General features: G+C 38.4%; 1 long non-coding RNA gene across 1 annotated transcript in view; it reads left to right on the top strand.

Moving 5' to 3' along the window:
- Positions 1-17,293, top strand: part of LOC104970580 (uncharacterized) — a 29,820-nt gene that overhangs the window by 11,708 nt on the left and 819 nt on the right. The window lies entirely within an intron of this gene.

The raw sequence follows: 17,293 nt of genomic DNA, 5'->3' as shown, positions 1-17,293 counted from the left end.
CTAACCATATGACAATAAATAAAGCAGAGTAAAGGTTACACGCTCCAGGAGTTTACATTCTAGTGAAGTGAGAGAGATTATAAAATAAATAATGTTTTAGATGGCATGAAATGATTTAGAGAAAAATTAAGTAGGGAAAAGGGATAAAGAAGAGTTATGGATACAGTGTTGAAGGCCTCAGTGAAAAAAGTAATATTTGTAAGGTGACTTCAGGGAGATGGAGAAAGTGTTAAAATATCTGCAGGAAGGAACCTGACAGAAGAAACAACCTGTGTACAGTTCAGAGATTGAGTTCAGTTCAGTTCAGTCGCTCAGTCGTGTCCGACTCTTTGCGACCCCATGAATCACAGCATACCAGGCCTCCCTGTCCATCACCAACTCCCGGAGTTCGATTCCCGGGTTGGGAAGATCCCCTGGAGAAGGGAAAGGCTACCCACTCCAGTATTCTGGCCTGGAGAATTCTGTGGACTGTATAATCCATGGGATCGCAAAGAGTCGGACATGACTAAGCAAATTTTGCTCACTATTTTAGATATAATACCCTATTTCTTTTGGTATTTATTCAAGCTACTTATACATGCATACTTTATTTAGTCTCTTACACATTTTCCAACTCTTTGTCTCTCTGAGCTGCTTTCAGGAGAATTCTTATGGATCCATCTTGCATTTCTTCTTTTCTCTTAAGCTGTTTAATTTGTTGTTTAACTCACCATCAAAATTTTGATTTTAATTATTTTAGTTTTCATTTCTACAAATCTCTTGATTCTATTTTAGATCTGCATTCTTATTTTTTATTTTTCTTTATTTCTTATTTAAAATTTTAAACCTCTATTTCATGTTTTGAAATATGTAAGAGTGTTAGTTTCTCAGTCATGTCCAATTCTTTGCTATCCCATGGACTGTAGCCTCCCAAGCTCCTCTGTCCATGGAATTCTCCAGGCAAGAATACTGGAGTGGGTTGCAATTCCCTTCTCTAGGGGATCTTCCTGACCCAGGGATCTAACTCAGGTCTCTTGCATTGGAGGCAGATTATTTACCATCTGAGCTACAGGGAAGCCCAATTTTGAAATATATAACCATAGTTATTCTACATTCTGTTTCTAAGAATTCCAATATTGGAATTCTTTGCACACTGGGTTCTGCCTCTTAATTATGGTAACTAGTTTCTGTGGCTTTTGTATTTTTTTTTTTTTTTCTGTGATCTCATGTCCCTTAGATTGTTATTTTTGGGAATTATTTGAGGACTGGGTTACAGTTGTTTCCCCCAAGAAGGATTTTTTTTATTCTGCCAGTAATCTAGGGGTCCAGAGCCTATCTTAAAGGCTTCTCTTGAAGTTTCTGGTTATGTGAATTTGGGCTACAGACATATGTGAGGAGTGCTTTTGTTAAATATTCTCAGGGCAGATTGTATTCCCCCTCCATACAAGGTGAATGTCAACACAGACAACTTTACTTGTTGTCCCTTTGGTGTGCCAGGTTTATTTCTCATTACCATTATGTGGAACATCTGTCCTTTCTGGATCCTAGCTTTAACCTGAGAGTTGTATTAGACTCCAGCCTTGGGCAAGCCTTAGGCTCTGCTCCTGTCCCTGTGACTTTCATAGCAGCAGAGAATGCTCTGTTCAAGGTCATCAAGGTTTACAGATGCCCTGAGGATAAATCTTACCTTTATTTCTCTTACATCTTGGGAATTCTATTTTCATTTCATTTTACCTTTTTTGTCTTTTGTCTATTCTTTATTTCTTGCTAGATCAGTGGTAACGTTTAAAAAAGATGTTTGTATTCTATGCTACTTTTTCTTATTTTCCTTAGAAGGAATGTTCAAGGTCTCAAGTCTGTCATATTGCTTCAAATAAAAGCCACTTCACAGATGCTCTCCTTCTCTATCTGTATATTGTTTTTCTCTTTTATGTATTTCATATGTAAATATGAAATATATAGTTTCATTTTGATCCCCTGCCAAAAGATTATACCCTACAAAGAAAGAGGTAACTGTGGTAATAAGTTTAACTTGATAATTCTTTGTGAAAATTAGAGATAAACAATATTTTAGTATGTCACGGGAAAATATCCAATTATACTTTCATCTGTGTCTACTAGAAATCAGCAAAGTATTAACATAGTTATTAGTATAAAATGTGGACAACCATTTTTCAAATTGATAGTCTGAAAACTAGAGGTAAAAACCACTCAGTTTATTCTCTATTTTAATGTTAGATTTCTTCTCACTTTCTCTGAATATACCAGGAAATTGACAAGTAATGTGACAGAGACATGGAGAATACACTACCCTTAACTTCTTTCTGATTTCTCCCTAGACATTAATTTCTATTTCAACAACTATGGAATACTTAAAAGCTTATGGAACTTTTTATACTTAAAAGTTTATGGAATTTGATCATCAAAAATTGGAAACTTTTAAAATACTGATGATAAGTTCCTTGACAAAGAGAAGCTTATTTTCTATTAAGAGGTTGGAGTAAAGAAAAGCAAAGTATTATCTCTATATTCAAGGATCTCACTGGGTGGTTGTTCAGCCTAACCAACATAAACATAAATTACATTGGTATAATGAATAGGCATTTATAAAAAGCATTAAGATATCACATGGGAAATATCTCTGATCTAATATCAGAGGATTGAAGTGTTGAACCATGATGTACTTTGTGGAACAATGAGAAACTGAGTAGGGGAGAAATGGTGAGAACTCACCAATTATCCCATCTATAATTTATAATCTGCTTTGTAATTAAGTTAGGCTGTAGACAGGTTCTGGTAAATGGACAATGCGTGAAAGTAGTGTAAGTCTCCACTTAGCTAAGGCAGTCAAGAGTGGGGGTGCCTCTTTCATCCTGCTTTTCCTGCTGACCTAGCCTGTGTGGTCTGGATGGTGTGGCAACAATATGGAGAAGGGCTGACCAGTCTTCATCAGACTTCACAAAAGTGAAAAAAAAAAATGTGTTTAGTTATGAGATATCTGGCTATAGCTGCAGGTAACGTTAATTACCAAGGTCATAATTTGTGATCCACCAAATCAGATCCCAACAGTGGGATTTGAGAAGGAGTGGTTTATTTGGCAGGTGACACCAGGACACACCAGTGAGGAAGTAAGATGGTGAGGTGGTAGTGGTGATGTTTTAGTCACTCAGTCGTGTCTAACTCTTGCAACCCCATGGACTGAAGCCCACCAGGCTTCTCTGTCCATGGTATTCTCCAGGCAAGAATACTGGAGCAGGTTGCCATTTCCTTCTCCAGGGGATCTTTCTGACCCAGGGATCGAACCCGGGTCCCCTGCATTGCAGGCAGATTCTTTACTGACTGAGCTACAAGGGAAGCCCCAAGATGGTGAGGAGATGATCTTAATAAAAAGTTTGCTTTCAAGTATTTGCTATGGGTAGCTTGAGTTTCATCCTGCTGGAGAATTCTGAAGGACAGTATGGACTATGCATTTCAGAGTTATTCCTAAGTGATTACTAGAGGATGATGGGAGTGTGAGTTTTTATGCACCAGCTTCTGTTAGTCATTGATTAAAGTTTTCTCCTGGGAGGTGTTGATTTCCCAGCACTTTCTGCCTGACATACAGGTGAGAAAATGGGCTTTGATGGTCAGAGAAAACTCTCAGTCAAAGAAATGCAGGTGGGCACAGCATGGTTTCACTTGTATGAAGGTACAATACAACATGCCATATCCTGGGAAGTGTCATGTGAGAGGCTATAAGGCATCATATAAAGCTGAAGAGATAATATGGCATCCAATCATGGAGGCTCTTCTTTGCCATATGAGGACCTTTTGTCTTTCAGTCTTGTCAGTGGTAGAAAACTGTGGATGGATTTTAAGTGTAGAAGTGATGTGGTCAGATTTGTACTCTAGACTGGTCACTCTAGATGGTATTTGGAGAATGGAATTGAAGTGGAACAATTCAGTGATTGTTATAGCTCTCCAGTGATGAGACCACAGGAGTTGAAACTATGACAATGGTAACAGAGATAATACTGATAAAAGTTAACATTATTTAGATGTCAGCCTGGTGGTGCAGTGGTAAAGAATCTGCCTGCCAAGCAGGAGATGTAAGTTCGATTACTGGGTCAAGAAGATCCCAGGAGGAAATAGCAACCCACTCCAGTATTCTTGCCTGAGGAATCCCATGGACAGAGGAGCCTGAGAGGTTCATAGGATCACAAAAGAGTCGGACACTTTAGCAATTAAACAACAACAACAACAAATGTGCCAAATATATAATTTTTAGTGTAACAAGTCATTTAATACAAATATCATATGAACGGAAATTATTATTATGTGCATTTTTAGGAAACCACAATGGAGAAAGCTTAAGTACTTTGTTGAAGATCAGATTTAAGAGTTAGATGAGCTTGGAATAAACCCAGGAGTTTGTTGTTCCAGAGTTTACATTCTTAATAAGCTCAACACTAGCTGTTGATAACAAAAGAATAGATTTGTTTACATTATTTGATAAAATAAGCAAATCATGGTGATTTTTTTCTAAGGAAAAGGAAAATGTGAAGGATGACTCTAACATTTCTACCATAGGTAAAAGGTTAGATGCACATTTATAAGCAGTATTTTTAAAAGAGAAAACTCTTCATTGCACAAAATGTTGCTAAGAGACATTTAACAACAAAAACAAAAAGCTTCTGGAGTTTATTTTATCCCTATGGTTGTAATAAAAGAAATGAATCCCTGATCTACACTAATTTCTTCCAAGAAACTTGGATCCAAAGAGCTAAAATATGAAATAGTTCAATGACAGAATAGTATTTTGTTTACTGGCAGTTTGGCAGGTAGAGTCTTCTGACCTAGGAAAATGGTCCTGTATGTAGGAAGGGCTTATTTTTTGTCATGATGTGAAAAGCAAACCTACCCCACTCCAGTACTTTTGCCTGGAAAATCCCATGGATGGAGGAGCCTGGTAGGCTGCAGTCCATGGGGTCGCTGAGGGTCGGACACGACCGAGCGACTTCACTTTCACTTTTCAGTTTCATGCATTGGAGAAGGAAATGGCAACCCACTCCAGTGTTCTTGCCTGGAGAATCCCAGGGACAGGGGAGCCTGGTGGGCTGCCGTCTATGGGGTTGCACAGAGTCGGACACGACTGAAGTGACTTAGCAGCAGCAACATGAATAAGATTAGTAGCCTTATTTGTAATGATCATTCCACACGGATTTAAATTTTAAGTATATTTCATAAAGACAAAGATGGCCACACTCCAATATTCTTTCTCTTAAGATGGCTGAAATTATATGGAATTTGATCTTAAATATTACTTTTGGTGCTACTGACAGCCAAATAATCACTATGAGTATTGTTGTGGTTCTGCTGTATAGACTGAAGGTAATTACCATTCAGTCTTTGTTTGAAAGTACATTTCCTCAGATCAGTGCTCTAAAATATATATTTCACAGGCTAGGTGAGTGCTGTAGGAGAAACTTGTTAAATGTTAGTAGGAACTACAGTTGACCCTTGAACTACACAAATTTGAACAGTCAGGGTCCACTTATACATGGATTTTTTTCAATAAGTGCACACTACAGCACTACACAATCCATCATGGTTGGTTGAATCCAGGGATACAGAACCATGAATACAGAGTGCCAACTGTAAAGGTATATGTAGATTTTGGACTGCGAGGCTAAGCACCCCTAACTCCCATGTTGTTTGAGTCAACTGTATATTCTCTTTTAAGAGAACAAATAAAATTGACAATATTCTTGTTGAACTAATCTAGTTATAATTATTTTAATTGCTGTAAAAAAACACATAACATAAATTTACCATCCTAGCCATTTTTAAGACACAGTTCACTAGCATTAAGTATATTCACTTTATTGTGAAACAGATCTCCAGAACTTTTTCATCTTGTAAATCTCAAACTCTATGCCCATTAATCAGCAGCTCCCCTTTCCTGCTTTCCCCTGGCCCCTGGAAACCATTATTTTCTGTTTCTATGAATTTGACTACTTAGATGTTTCATTTAAGTTAAATATACAGTACTTATATTTTGGGGACTGGATTAATTCACTTAGCATCGTATCCTCAAAGTTCATCTACATTGTAGCATGTGACAAAATTTCCTTCTTTCTAAGACTCAATAATATTCCAGTGTATGTATATACTACATTTTATTTATCTGTGTATTTCTCAACAAACATTAGGTTTCTTCCATCTCTGGGCTCCTGTGAATCATGTTGCAATGAACATTTGGGTGCAAGTATCTTTTTGATACCTTGCTATCAAGTCTTTTGGATATATACCCAGAAGGGAGATTTCTGAATCATATGGTAGTTATGGTTTTAATTTTTTGAGAAACCTCCATTCTGGTTTTTATGGCAGTTCCACCATTTTGCAATCCCACAACAATCTGCAAGGGTTCCATTTTCTCCACATCCTCTCCAACACATGTTATTTCTACCTTTTTGATAGTAAAGAAATGTGGAGTGATATCTCATTGTGGTTTTAATTTCTATTTCCTGAATGATTAGTGATGTTTATCATCTTTTCATACTTGGCCATTTATATATGCACCTTTGCATCTGAAGATGGATAAGCTCTATACAGTCAGACAAAACAAGACCTGGAACTAATTATGAGCTCCTTATTGCAAAATTCAGGGCTAAACTGAAGAAAAAAGGGAAAACCACTAGGCCATTCAGACATGACCTAAATCAAATCCCATATGATTATACAGTGAAGGTGACAAATAGATTCAAGGGATTAGATCTCATAGAGTGCCTGAAGAACTGCAGACAGAGGTTCATAACATTATACAGGAGGCGGTAAATCATCCCAGAGAAAAAGAAATGCAAGCAGGAAAAGTGGTTGTCTGAGGAGGCTTTACAAATAGCTGAGGAAAGAAGAGAAGTGAAAGGCAGGGGAGAAATTGAAAAATATATACAACTGAATGCAGAGTTTCAGAGAATAGCAAGGAGAGATAAAAAGGCCTTCTTAAATGAACAGTGCAAAGAAATAGAAGAAAACAATAGAATGAGAAGGACTAGAGATCTCTTCAAGAAAGTTAGAATTATCAAGGGACCATTTCATGCAAGAATGGGCATGATAAAGGACAGAAACAGGACCTAATAAAAGTAGAAGAGATTAAGAATACACAGAAGAACTATACAAAAAGATCCTAATGAACAGGATAACCATAATGATGTGGTCATTCACCTAGAGTGAGACATTCTGTAGTGTGAAGTCAGGTGGGCCTTAGGAAACATTACTACAAATAAAGCTAGTGGAGGTGATGAAATTCCTGCTAAGCTATTTGAAATCCTAAAAGATGACACTATTAAACTGCTGCACTCAATATATCAGCAAATTTGGAAAACTCAACAGTGAGCACAGGACTGAAAAAGGTCACTTTTCATTCCAGTCCTAAAGAAGGGCAGTGCCAAAAAATGCCAAAACTACCATCTGGTTGTACTCATTTCAATGCTATCAAGGTTATGCTCAAAATACTTCAAACTAGACTTCAGCAGTACATGAATTGAGAACTTCTGGATGTACAAGCTGGGTTTAGAAAAGGCAGAGGAACCAGAGATCAAATTGCCATCATTTGTTGAATCATAGAGAAAGCAAAGAAATTCCAGAAAAGCATCTACTTCTGCTTCATTGACTTCATGAAAGCCTTTGACTGTGGATCACAACAAACTGTAGAAAATTCTGAAAGAGATGGGAATACCAGACCACCTTACCTGTCTTCTGAGAAGCCTGTATGCAGGTCAAGAAGCAACAGTTAGAACCAGACATGGAACAACGGACTGGTCCAAAATTGGGAAAGGACTACAACAAGGCCATATATTGTCACCCTGTTTATTTAACTTTTATGCAGAGTACATCATGTGAAATGCCAGGTTGGGTGAATTACAAGCTAGAATCAAGATTGCCAGGAGAAACATCAACAACCTCAGACACGAAGATGATGCCATTCTAATGGCAGAGCGTGAGGAGGAACTAAAGAGTTTCTTGATGGAGGTGAAAGAGGAGAGTGAAAAAGCTGGCTTGAAACTCAACATTCGAGAAACAAAGATCATGGCATCCGGTCCCATCACTTCATGGTAAATATTAATTGAAGGGGAAAAAGTGGAAGCAGACACATATTTTATTTTCTTGGGCTCCAAAATCACTGCTGACAGTGACTGAAGCCATGAAATTAAAAGGCATTTGCTCCTTGGAAGGAAAGCTATGACAAACCTAGATGATGTATTCAAAAGCAGAGACATCACTCTGCTATTCAAAAGCAGAGACATCACTCTGCTGACAAAAGTCCGTATAGTCAAAGGTATGGACTTTTCCAGTAGTCATGTACAGATATGAGAGCTGGACCATAAAGAAGGTTGAGCGCTAAAGAATTGATGCTTTTGAATTATGGTGCTGGAGAAGACTCTTGAGAGTCCTTTGGACCACCAGGAGATCAAACCAGTTAATTCTAAAATAAATCAATCCTGAATACTCATTTGAAAGACTGATACTGAAGTTGAAGCTCCAATACTTTTGCCACCTGATGCGAAGAGCCAACTCATTGGAAAAGACCCTGATGCTGGGAAAGATTGAGGAGAAGGGAGTGGCAGAGGATGACATAGTTAGATAGCATCACTGATTCAATGGACATGAATCTGAGCAAACTCTGAGAGATAGTGAAGAACAAGGAAGTCTGGCCTGGTGCAGTCCATGGGGTTGCAAATGGTCAGACACAACTTAGCTACTGAACAACAACAAAATATCCCCTTTTGAGAAATATCTATTAATGTCCTGTTCCATTTTTAATTGGTTTATGTTTTGTTGTCAAGTTGTAGTTCTATATATATTCTGGATATCAATCCTTTATCAGATATATGATTTGTAAATATTTTCTCCCATTAGATGTTTCTTATTTACTCTGTTGATTGTTTCCATTGATGCACAAAGGTTTTAGATTAATGTCTATTTTTGCTCTTTTTGTTTGTGCTTTTTGTATCATATTCAAGAACTCATTGCCAAGTCTAATGTCATGAAGCTTCCCAATGTTTTCTTCTAGTTTTATAAGTCTTATGTTTAGTTCTATAATCTACTTTGATTCAACTTTTGTATATAGTGTAAGAAAAAGGTCCGTTTTCCATTTTTGAATGTGGATATCCATTACCCAACACCATTTGTTGAAGAGACTGTCTTTTCCCTATTGAGTGGTCTTAGCACCCTGGCTGAAGATCATTTGATAATGTATGTGGAGGTTGATACTGGGATCTTTGTTCTAGTCTATTGGTCTATTTGTCCGTCTTTATGACAGTATCATGCTGCTGGTTTTATTACTGTAGATTTGTAATATGTTTGGAAATTAGGAAGTATAATGCCTACAAATTTGTTCTTCTTTCTTAAGGTTGTTTGGTTATTTAGGTTCCATTGAGATTCCATCAGAATTTTAGGATATTTTTCTATTTCTGTGAAATAAATATTGTTGAGATTTGTATAGAAATTGCATTGAATAGGAAAATCACTTCAGACCTTATGGACATTTTAACAATATTAAATCTTCCAGTCCATGAACACAGAGTGTCTTTCATTTATTTGTGTCTTCTTTACTTCCTTTCAGCAGTGTTTTGTAATTTTCAATGTACAAATCTTTCATATCCCTGTTTAGGTTTATTCCTAGGTATTTCATTCCTTTTGATGATATTGTAAATGAAATTGTTTTCTTTATTTCATTTTCAAATTATTCTTTATAGTATACAGAAATGAAACTCAGTTGTTTGTGTTGATTTTGTATCTTGCTACTTTGTTGAATTCATTTATTCTAAGTTTTTTGTGGAATCTCAAGGGCTTTGTACGTAAAAGACCATGTCATCAGCAAATAGTAGATATACTGAGCTTGAAATGTCTAATTGCCTGGGGTCCTGATACCATAGCATTGGCTGTAAAAATTTATCAATCAATTGATGGTTTTTTTTTTTTTCTATTGCATTATCCAGGGAAATAAGTACTTTGAGATTTAATTTCAATGACTCAGAAGAACTGACATCAGACTGTATCCAAATAGAAATGATGTGTCATTTCTATTTACTGATTCTAATTACTGACATTTCTATTTACTGATGCTTTTGCATCAATAAATAGAACTGAAGTTCAAGTTCTGTATCCCCAAGGATTATTTTTTACAGCACTCTGTGTAGAAAAACATTGCATAGTATGAAAGAAAATGTCATCACTGTTTCAGAAAGATATTTTTTAAGACTTTATAAATGAGATTAATGGTTAGCCAAGAGCAGTTTCATCTCACATTTAAGAAAACAATGTTTTGTCTATATAATTATTTTAATCCCCACAACACAGCCATAGAAATGGCCATTGTCACTCCCCTTTACTAAGCTAAAGTGTGTTAAATTTTTAAGTATTCATTTGAGCTTATTTTTCCTAGTCTTTTCTACTTATAGAAGAGTTACAAACATTCCTAGCTTGTGAGTCTTTTTGAAACTTCCACCAGTAGAAAGCAGAGTCATTGTTTTCATGTAAATTTTAGGAAACTGGTATAATTTATCCAGAAAACAGTCTACTGACTATAAAAATAAATATGTAAGCAACGATTTGCAGATTATGAGCCAACCATCCATTGAATTCCACAGGCAGTCAACAAAGAACACCTGCCTGAGAAGCACAGCAGGAAAATAGGCAGCAGGTGCCACACCCCTGGTATTTGCTTAGAGTAAAACAATCTCTGGCTCCATTGAGGCAGAAAGAGGGTGTTCTTTCTTGAAGCTGTTATTTTTCTGTTCTCTGTAAATGCAGAATTATATCCATAGTTTATTTATAAAAGGATTAAGAATATCTCCACATTTCTTAACTGACACATTTTGAATACCTATCAGTGTTTCAAATTTACTAAAATTGCTGCTTATCTAATTCCTGGCTGACTGATTACTTGTGAAACTTTATTTTCAGTCATTTAAGCTTTCAGTGTATCTTGGAAAATCATAATAAAAAGAAGGCAATATTTACAGGACAATAGAATTTGAATTCAAAATGACCATTTCAAGCCATGACTCTTCTCTAACTACCTGTAAGATCCTGACTTAACATCACAGTTTATTTCTTATTTGCAAAGTAGGTTTGCTGTGATTATTAAACACATATGGCTCAAGATATAATTGCTGAATGTATGAAAGTGAAAGTTGCTCAGTGGTATCTGACTCTTTGTAACCCCATGGACAATAGCCTGCCAGGTTCTTCTGTCCATGGAATTCTCCAGGAATTCTACTGGAGTGGGTAGCCCTTCCCTTCTCCAGGGGATCTTCCCAACCCTGGATTGGTAGCCCTTCCCTTCTCCAGGGGATCTTCCCAACCCTGGATTGGTAGCCCTTCCCTTCTCCAGGGGATCTTCCCAACCCTGGATTGGTAGCCCTTCCCTTCTCCAGGGGATCTTCCCAACCCTGGCTTGGTAGCCATTCCCTTCTCCAGGGGATCGTTCCAACACAGTGATCGAAACCAGGTTTTCTGCATTATAGGTGGATACTTTACCAACTTTACCAACTTTCTATTTCTATGCATTGGACTAGGAGATATACCTAGGAAAGACCACCAGGAAAGCCCAAGAATACCCGAGTAGGTAGCCTATTCCTTCTCCAAGGGATCTTTCCAACCCAGGAATCAAACCAAAGTCTCCTGCATGGCAGGCGGATTCTTTACCAGCTGAGCTACCAGGAAAGCCCTAGTAAGTATATGAATATGTTGAAAGTATGGTAGGTGCTGCTGCTGCTGCTGCTAAGTTGCTTCAGTTGTGTCCAACTCTGTGTGATCCCATAGACGGCATCCCACCAGGCTCCGCCATCCCTGGGATTCTCCAGGCGAGAACACTGGAGTGGGTTGCAATTTCCTTCTCCAATGCATGAAAGTGAAAAGTGAAAGTGAAGTTGCTCAGTCGTGTCCGACCTTCAGCGACCCTATGGACTGAAGCCTTCCAGGCTCCTCCATCCATGGGATTTTCCAGGCAAGAGTACTGGAGTGGGGTGCCATTGCCTTCTCCTTGTTAGGTGCTATTTTATGCTAAAAATACTTCAGGAATACCAAGATATAATATTTGATTTGAAGTGTTCCTTAAGGATCACCTATCACAATCATATATTTAGCTGGTGAAGAAATTGAGTGAATTGTTGGCAATTATGAAATTACTGGTGGCAGAATTAAAGTATGTATCTAGATTTCCTAATGTTCAAATTTTCATAGACATTTTTAAATTCTAGTTCTTAAAGATAATTTTATTGCATAAAAAAGGAAAAGAAATTGTTGAAAGCAGTTCCTGACTACTCATGGCAATTTATTAGTTGTGATATTATTTTCATGAATAAATAATCCAATAAATAAACATTACAGTAACTCTGGATGTTAGTTTTAGCATGGGATAAAATGACCAGATGGTTCATTTCAATGTAAAAATACTATCCTTGCTTATTTTAAAACTTTTCAGAATCTAAAATAAAGTACTTTCTTCTGATTTAGGAGAGAAAAACACAGTAAAAGTGCAACTGTTGAGAGTGGGCAGGACTGTGCTGGGGTAAGGTTGATATTACAATGTCACAGAATTTTATCTTGTAACAAACAGGGGATGGATCCATCCTGATTTTTCCATTGAAAAAGTAAATCCAAGCAATAAAATAAAAGAAAATATTTCATATTATTTTGAAAAGTAATGATTTTTGTATTGCTTTATCAAGTATATATACTTGCTCATATTGATTATAAATTCAAAGCATACATGTATGTATGTATTTCACTTTGCCTCATTTAGATCATAGACTGGTACTGGTTGCTCCAGTACTATCCTTAAACTAGGTGCCATTCATATTACTGAGCGTATTACACATGCTAAGCTAATTTACCTTTAGAGTTATCCAATGGGATATGTATCATCTTCACTTTTGGTTGAAGAAGTTGAGGCTCATAGTAGTTAAGATGTTTATTGATACTATGGAATCAAAGTTTTGTTTTCTTTTTGAAAATATTGGGTTGTAATTCTGTGAGGTCAGTGTGCCTCATTTAGGCCACAGGATAGTCTAGCAGAAACCTCACACTAACTCCCACAGGGAGGGTCATGGATTGGAGAAGAATAAGGATTGATGTTCAGCCAGTAAGAACCAATTGAGCTAAAATGACTGAGTTTTTTGTTTAATCTTTTGGCTACACCCCACAGCTTGTGGGATGTGAGATCTTACGTCCCCAACCGGGGCTTGAATTTGCACCCCTTGCACTGGAAGGCAGAGTCAACCACTGAACCACTAGTGGTTACACAGGCTGAGTTCATTTACATTTAGAGTTGCCCAATGGAATATGTATCATCTTCAGTTTTGGTTGAAGTCCACCAGGGAAGTCCCCTAAAATGACTGTTAACATTTGGAAAGATTTCTCTCCTACATGCCTTGCTCCAGCCTGTCTGACATCACTTTACCTAGGAATTCATAGATTTCTCCACAAACCAGTATTCTGCCCTACATCGCAAAAGGTTGCTGTATCCTGCTGAGGGCTTTGCCCAACAGCAAAGACGTGAGGGTGGGGAATTGGCTATCACCTGCTTTCTCATTCCATTGGTCAAATCTACCTGGAAGCCCCAAGAACAAGGGAGTGTGTGATATACAGCTTATAGAGGTTAGCATCCTGGGGCACAGAACCAAGCAGGGGAGGAGGTGAGATTGGATATGGGGCAGATGGAGTATAACCAGCATGGCAGTGGAATGGAAGATCATTATGGGAATTAAAATGAACTCTAAAGAGATACATAAATCTGCAGTTCTAGCACAGCTGAGTTTATGGCCCAATGTTCATGTCTGGTATAGCAATCCTAAATTAAGAGAAGGAAAGCAGAGGATGTGAGTTTCAACTTTTTCAAGGGCTAATAGGTTTATGTTGTAATTGTTTCCTCTTCTCATCTAAAGGCCTCTGTATTAACTCTTATGGCATCTATATAGATGCAGGGCCCTGAATTTTGCAGGGCCTTGAATTTGTCATTCTCCAACTGTTGCAAAATATCAATACTCACTTCACGTTTACTAACAGTCACATTGTTGAAGTGTGAACATCTGCTGAGGAGAAGGATTTATGACAACAGTCTTTGGAGTTAGACAGTGGGACTAATGGCTTTCCAGAACCCTGGGATGCTGAGTCATGGGTATTTTTTAGGGCGACCTCTCTAGGCAGACCTTAGTTTCTCTTGCTGAATAAGTATGTAAACATGCTCTTGTTCAGTTTTGTTCAAGGGACAAAATATCTAGTATTTATAACCACCTTTTAAATAGAAACATATAGACTTTTACATTAAGTCTTCTAGGAAGATGATGTAAGCGTGATTATAAAAGAGCAGTAATATAAAAGCCTGAGTATAAAAAAGCCGAAATTTGAGGGTTTTTAAACCCTGACAGGAATTTACTTGCATGAGAGTATCACAGGAAGCTGTATGTGATAGAATAAAGTTGAATTCAGTGAAAAGCCATGTAAATGAGCCTTAAATGAGCTCTGTGTTACCTATGCCATCACTGTACTTCCGTTAAGTTCTACATAGTTGTCTAATTAATTTGGAAATTATGTTATTTTCATGCTTTAGTTTTCTAGGGCTGCTGTAACAAAATCCACAGACTGGGTGGCTGAAATGACAGAAATATATTTTCTCACAGTTCTGGAGGCTAGTTCAAGGTGTCAGTGGATTTGTTTATTCTGACCCCTCACTCCTTGGTTTGCAGATGGACACCTCCTTCCTGTGAATTTACATGGTTATCCCTACATCTGTGTTGTTTGTGTCCTAATCTCTTCCTATAAGGACGTTAGTCATATTGGACGGAGAAGGCAATGGCACCCCACTCCAGTACTCTTGCCTGGAGAATCCCATGGACTGAGGAGCCTGGTAGGCTGCAGTCCATGGGGTCGCTAGGAGTCGGACATGACTGAGCGACTTCCCTTTCACTTTTCACTTTCATGCATTGGAGAAGGAAATGGCAACCCACTCCAGTGTTCTTGCCTGGAGAATCCCAGGGACGGGGGAGCCTGGTGGGCTGCCGTCTATGGGGTCGCACAGAGTCAGACACGACTGAAGTGACTTAGCAGCAGCAGCAGCAGCAGCAGCAGTCATATTGGATCAGAAGCTGCCCTAATGGCCCCACTTAATTATCTTTTTAAAGACCTTATCTCCAAACACAATCACATTCTGAGTTACTGGAGGGTTAAGGTTTCAACATATAATTTTGGAGGAGTGAGACACAATTGAATCCATAACACTCCATGAGCTTCATTATCACTTTTCTGTAATACTCTTAATAAACTGTATCCAGTATGTACTGCATAGTTACATAGCAACAGTATGGCACATTTTAGTCTATGCAATGCCTGTTCAATATCCATTCAGTTCAGTTCAGTTCAGTCCCTCAGTTGTTTCTGACACTTTGAGACCCCATGAATCGCAGCACACCAGGCCTCCCTGTCCATCACCAACTCCTAGAGTTCACTCAAACTCATGTCCATCGAGTCAGTGATGCCATCCAGCCATCTCATCCTCTGTCGTCCCCTTCTCCTCCTGCCCCCAATCCCTCACAACATCAGGGTCTTTTCCAATGAGTCAACACTTCGCATGAGGTAGCCAAAGTATTGGAGTTTCAGCTTCAACATCAGTCCTTCCAATGAACACCCAGGACTGATCTCCTTTAGGATGGACTGGTTGGATCTCCTTGAAGTCCAAGGGATCCCCAAGAGTCTTCTCCAACACCACAGTTCAAAAGCACCAATTCTTCGGAGCTCAGCTTTCTTCACAGTCGAACTCTCACATCCATACATGACCACTGGAAAAACCATAGCCTTGACTAGACGGACCTTTGTTGGCAAGGTAATATCTCTGCTTTTGAATATGCTATCTAGGTTGGTCATAACTTTCCTTCCAAGGAGTAAGCGTCTTTTAATTTCATGGCTGTAATCACCATCTGCAGTGATTTTGGAGCCCCAAAAAATAAAGTCTGACACTGTTTCCACTGTTTCCCCAACTATTTCCCATGAAGTGATGGGACCAGATGCCACCATCTTAGTTTTCTGAATGTTGACCTTTAAGCCAACTTTTTCACTCTCCTCTTTCACTTTCATCAAGAGGCTTTTTAGTTCCTCTTCACTTTCTACCATAAGGGTGGTGTCATCTGCATATCTGAGGTTATTGATATTTCACCCAGGAATCTTGATTCCAGCTTGTGCTTCTTCCAGCCCAGCGTTTCTCATGATGTACTCTGCATAGAAGTTACATAAGCAGGGAGACAATATACAGCCTTGATGTACTCCTTTTCCTATTTGGAACCAGTCTGTTGTTCCATGTCCAGTTCTAGCTGTTGCTTCCTGACCTGCATATAGGTTTCTCAAGAGGCCGGTCAGGTGGTCTGTTATTCCCATCTCTTTCAGAATTTCCACAGTTTATTGTGATCCACACAGTCAAGGCTTTGGCATAGTCAATAAAGCAGAAGTAGATGTTTTTCTGGGACTCTCTTGCTTTTTCCATGATCCAGCGGATGTTGGCAATTTGATCTCTGGTTCCTCTGCCTTTTCTAAAACCAGCTTGAATATCTGGAATTTCATGGTTCACGTATTGCTGAAGCCTGGATTGGAGAATTTTGAGCATTACTTTACTAGCGTATGAGATGAGCGCACTTGTGTGGTAGTGTGAGCATTCTTTGGCATTGCCTTTCTTTGGGATTGGAATGAAAACTGACCTTTTCTGTCAGGAAGCATTTAACAGGAGGCTTCCTGTGTGCTGCTTGGATCTGTCAGGAATTCTCTGTTCCTTATTAATTCCTGAATATTCAGGAATTAAGAGGAGAGGCAAGCCTCTCCCGTGACTGAGGAATCCAGGCCTTTCCTTCATTAATTTTTCTATACAGTGATAAGTACCCTCTTCCTTTTTATGAACCATATGGTAAAAGTGGTTATTTACAACTCTCTCTTTCATATGGATAACCTCATGTTTTCTTGATAACTTGTAAGTTTTGATGTTATCTCTGATGAAAATAACTATCTTGTAAGACAGTATAAATACCTACACAATGTTGAATAAAACACCTTTGCTCCATCAGAGCTCTGGTCCCCTTGTCTTTCTTTCTCTCTCTCACAGTATTTCTTTGCAGCGCAGAGGCCCTCTGAGTTCACTTTCCTGCCCGGGCTTCTGAGACCCTCTCGAGAAGGTGCTCTGCATCTTCACCCCATCAAGAGGGCGCCTGAGGCCTCCATGAACAGAGCAAGCTCCATGCCAGGGGCTTTATTGGCTTTCTGCGTAAACCAAGGAATATCAGCCTCTTTT

This window comes from Bos taurus, chromosome X, assembly GCF_002263795.3.
Source record: "Bos taurus isolate L1 Dominette 01449 registration number 42190680 breed Hereford chromosome X, ARS-UCD2.0, whole genome shotgun sequence".
Classification (NCBI taxonomy): domain Eukaryota; kingdom Metazoa; phylum Chordata; class Mammalia; order Artiodactyla; family Bovidae; genus Bos; species Bos taurus.
The sequence above is the reverse complement of the archived record's forward strand: the minus strand, read 5'-3'. Positions and strand labels throughout refer to the sequence as shown.